This window comes from Eriocheir sinensis, chromosome 40 (genome assembly GCF_024679095.1).
Source record: "Eriocheir sinensis breed Jianghai 21 chromosome 40, ASM2467909v1, whole genome shotgun sequence".
NCBI lineage: Eukaryota > Metazoa > Arthropoda > Malacostraca > Decapoda > Varunidae > Eriocheir > Eriocheir sinensis.
This window is the reverse complement of record NC_066548.1, coordinates 11150465-11155358: the sequence shown is the minus strand read 5'-3', so window position 1 is coordinate 11155358 and position 4894 is coordinate 11150465. Positions and strand designations below refer to the sequence as shown.

The 4894-nt window shown below is 47.0% G+C and overlaps 1 long non-coding RNA gene across 1 annotated transcript in view; it reads left to right on the top strand.

Annotated features, from left to right (window-relative positions):
• LOC127009357 (uncharacterized) overlaps positions 1-3382 on the top strand; it is a 60317-nt gene extending 56935 nt beyond the window's left edge. Inside the window, exon 4 of the long non-coding RNA XR_007761890.1 lies at positions 2445-3382. This is a non-coding gene — a long non-coding RNA (uncharacterized LOC127009357). The remainder of the gene's footprint in view (positions 1-2444) is intronic.
• Positions 3383-4894: the final 1512 nt, after the last annotated feature.

The following is a 4894-nucleotide window of genomic DNA, read 5'->3' as shown; positions in this document are numbered from 1 at the left end:
GGTGAGGAAATACCTGTTGGTGCTGACAGACTGGCTCATCCACACACCGTTACTCTTATTATTGGGGGTGTTATTCATGCACTTGTTCCTGTTGTTTTTATTATTATTATTATTATTATTATTATTATTATTATTATTATTATTATTATCATTATCATCATTGTTATCATTGTTATCATTATTATTATTTTTTTTTACTACTACTGCTACTACCATTATCATTATCATTATTGTTATTGTTATTATTGTTATCAGTGATATGAATATGAGATTGGGAGTGTGTCATCGTGTTTCTACAGCTGCTCATGCTGCTGGGGAAGAGTTAATGACGTGTCTTTCATATCTATCACACTTATCCTTGTTATACAACTAATGTTTTTCTTTAATATTGATCTTTTTTTACTCTTTGGTTATCATTATTTTTTATTATTGTTCATATTGTTTTGCTGAAATTGATATTATAATCACTTTTGTTCTTTATTTTTCACCGTGGTGGTAGTAGTAGTTGTAGTAGTAGTAGTAGTAGTAGTAGTAGTAGTAGTGGTAGTAGTAGTAGTAGTAGTTGCAATAGTAGTATTAATAGTTTTAGTGGTGGTAAAAGTAGTAGTATTTGTAATAGTAGTAGTAGTAGTAGTAGTAGTAGTAGGCAGTCTTAGTCGCAAAAAAACATACTACATATATTCAGCATGACGAATGAAAGCTCGTTCTCTAACTTAAGCATATAATTCACAAGAAACTCAATGCAGCCACTTTTTGAAATGTATCGAAAAGACGAACGAGAAACATTATTCAGAGTAAAGACTTTTATAAACTACTTCGGTGAAACAAAATAGTACACGCAACTATGAGCGAAAAGAATGGTCCTGTGTATCATGAGGTACTCTCGACTTAACGCCCGGCCCCACGTGCTCTCGCTTTAAAGTCATGTCGAGTCGTCGCTCAGTGGATCTTACGGAGAGAAAGTCAAGTGTACTCCTAAAGACGCAAAGACTAAATAGTGTCAAAATCAGTGTGTGTGTGTGGTGTTTGCGTGCGAATGTGGAGAGAGAGAGAGAGAGAGAGAGAGAGAGAGAGAGAGAGAGAGAGAGAGAGAGAGAGAGAGAGAGAGAGAGAGAGAGAGAGAGAATTGTCACCACTCAAAGGTCTGACATAAGTCACCTAATATTTTTCCTTTCAATCATCGACATGTTTTTCCTTAAGTCTGGGAGGTCACAAGGCTGCCATGATCCCACGGCTGACCTGTGGGAGGCGAGGTGACCTGACCCTTTCCTCATGCCCCAAGACACGTGCTCCCGGAGTCACCCTTGCACCCTGACGCCCTCATTCACACCTTATCGTTCCATACCCTGATACCCTAACGGCCTTATCTCACCCTATGCTCTCCTTACATCCTCATCCTGTGCCTGCCCTCCCTTACACCTCCCCATCATCACCCTTACCTTCACCCTATCCCTGCCTACCCCCTCACCGCTTCCCTGTCCCTGCCTTCCTTTCACCCTATCCCTGCCTACCCCCTCACCGCTTCCCTGTCCTTGCCTTCCCTTACACCCCAACCCATCACACCCTCACCTTCACCCTATTCCTGCCTACCCTTTCACCCTCCCGCACTCACACTGTATGGAACTTCCTCACCGACATACCTCCTTCCCCCTCCCCATGTCCCAGCCTTCCCTTACACCCCGACTCTTAACATCACCCTTCTCCCTCACCCTCTCCCTGTTCCTGCCTTCCCTTGCGACCCCATCTCTCACTTCCTCACCCTTCTCCTTCACCCTCTCCCTGGTCTTACCTTTCCTTACACCCTGACCCCTCACGCCCTCACCCTCTCCCTGTTACTGCCTTCCCTTACACCCTGACCCCTCACTCCCTCACCCTACCCCTGCCTCCCAGCCCGGCGCCGCCACACCCTCCCGTGCTGTCATGTTGTGCCGAGGGCCGCATCAATCCCCCCCTCCCTCCACGCCGCCGCCCTGACCCGCCGCTCACCCCCGCCGCCTCACCTCACCTCTCACCTCCCCCGTCAGGAGTGCTTGAAGTCTGAATCATAAAACTTAATATATACGCGGCATATTTCAAGCGGGGCACACCGGGGAAAGACTGGGAAGAAAGTAAACACGGTGGGAGTCAGTGAAGCAGCCAACCGCGGAGAGGGATTTCATAACCGGGATAACTCCTTTGACGGCAGCCTCGGTTTTACACTAAAAGATTACGCGCTAATGCCCTCGTTAAACACGGCCCTAAAACCGCCATTCCTGCAACGTACGAGCTTAGAGAAATATTTGAGCTCGCCGCGAGTAAAAGTTGTTTAATGCACCACAGAAATTTAATGCGAGGAAACTTGTGTGAAGAAATATGTTGCTGTCAACCCGGATTCCTCGACTTGCCACCCACTAGTAAGGAGGATCAAGTCGCTGAGTCCCTTTCCTCTCCTCCCTTACCCGTAGTGACCTGAGATGACCTGGGATTCTACACTTCATCGTGACCTCCCCCGGTGACTCCCCAGCCTGGACAGCCAATTACGGCCTAAGTAATGTATGGCCTCCCCGAGATGCCGGCCGCCGGGAAAGGGAACGGGAGACGAATGGGGTAAGAGGAACGTGGAAGAAGGAAGAGGAACAGCCGGAGGAGGCATGAGGAAACGCGAAGACGACGATTGCTGTCATATGGAAAAAAAGATGAAAGAGCAGTGAAGGGAGAAAGCATAGAGGAGGAAAAGGTAGAAAGAACAGTGAAGGGAAGAAGCATAGAGAAGGAAAAGGTAGAAAGAACAGTGAAGGGAGGAAGCATAGAGAAGGAAAAGAAAAAGCCAGAAAATGCAGAAAAATATGAGAATAGAAGAAATCAGAAGGAGAACCTGAAAAAAATCGGAAAAGGAACAGTGAAAGGAAGGAGACGAGGCAAGCAACACGAAGATGATCACTATCAAATGAAAAAAAAAATGTGGAGAAAAAGGAAAAAGTAAACCCAGACACAACGAAAAAAAACATTAATAAAAGAAATAAGAAAAAAGGGGTAGAAGCTAAAAGAGAAAGGCAAGGAGGAGACGAAGGATAATGAATGCAATGGAGGAGAGAGGAGGGAAGAGAAGAAGAAAATAAGAAAGAGAAAAAAAGATGGGAGGAATAAGTCAGACACACTGGAAAACAAAACTGGGCAAAAAGGCGAGAGAAACCACAGCCAGACAGCCATCCAACCAGTTAACCAGCCAGTCAGACATTCAGCCAGACACTCACCCACACACTCACCCACACACTCACCCACACAGCCAGCAACTCAGCCAATCAGCCAGCCAGCCACACACTCACCCACTTCTTACCCACCTACACCCAGCCAGTCAACCTGTCACCCACCCACTCAGCCAACCAGTCAGTCAGCCAGCCTACCAGCCACTTAGCCATCCAACCAGCCATTCAGCCACTTAGCCATCCAACCAGCCATTCAACCATCCCTTCATCCAGCCAACCAGCCTTTCAACCATGCATACATCCAGCCAACCAGTCAACCAAGCAGTCAACCAGCCAGCCAGCCAGCCAGCCAGCGTGCCATGGGGCCAAGCCTGTCGAAGTCCTCCCCGCGCCCAGCAGTGAATCGGATGAAGGTGATGGGGCAACACGTGAACCTTTTGAGGATGATTGATGTTCCTGCATGAGCCTGCCCTCCCCAGCCCTCTCCTGCCCCTCCTCCCCTTCCTCTTCCCCCTCCTCCCCCATCTTGGTTCACTCCCTCTCAGCTCTCTCCATCCTTCCCTTTCCCATTTTCTTCTTCTCTTCATATCCTTTATCTTTCTTTCCTTCTTCTCTTTACCTGTTTCTTGTTCTTTTTCTTCCTCTACTCTTCCTCCTCCTCCTCCTCCTTCTTTCGCCCCCCTCCCAGCACTCACCATCCCTTTCTCCCTATATTTCTCCTCTTCCTGTCCCTTATCTTTCTTTCCTTCCCTTCCTCCTCCTTACCCGTTTCTTATTTTCATCTTTCTCCTCCTCCTCCTCCACCACCACTTCCCCCTCTTCCTGCTTTCTCCTCCCTCCCAACACTCACCATCCTTCCCTCCCCCCACCCCATCTTCCTCCTGCTTATCTTTCTTTCCCCTTCTCCTCACCTGTTTCTTATCTTACTTTCCTTTCCTCCTCCTCCTCCTCCTCCTCCATCAGCTCAACTCTCCCTTATATATCTTCCTGTACTCTCCTTCTGTCTCCATCTCTTCAGTTTCTCTTCCCTTCCTTATTTTTTTTCTCATTCTCTTCTATTCACCGTACGTTCCCTCGCCTACTTCCTCTTCTTTGACAGTCTCCTCTCTCTTTATTTTACCTTTTTGCCTCCTCTTCTGTGTTTTCTCTGTCTGTGTTTCTGTGTTTCTCTGATCTATCTTACTCTGTTTTTCCCTCCTTGCTTTCACTTCCTCTATTTTCCTATGTTATTTGTCTTCTATACCTCTTTCTTCACCCCGGCTCTCCGCCTCGTGTGAGTGGCATGTGTCGTTTTAGAAGCATGACATTTATAACTGTAGGCAGAATTATAGCTGTGATAATGTTGATGTTTATGACGGGGTGGTGACGACGGCGATGATGTGAGAAAGGAGAAAAGTGAAGATGAACACGGGAACGAAAAGGAGCAGGAGGCGGAGGAAACATGGAAGAGCAGGCGATGGAATGTCAGTTGGCTTATTACAAGGTTGCCTGTTTTAGCGATTTCATCTATTCGTCAGCCACTTCAATGACCCAGGGATGAGATTAAAGCACTTCTTGTACGTACTTGCCGGGATGTTCAGTTCACGACAGACGCAATTAACGAAGTGACGACGAGTGTGGTTGATCGCTTTCGCATTAACTAATACATCAGCAGGGAGGTTGTTTCAGTGATGGATGACTGTTCGAGAGAAAGAAAGAGCTGCCGATCC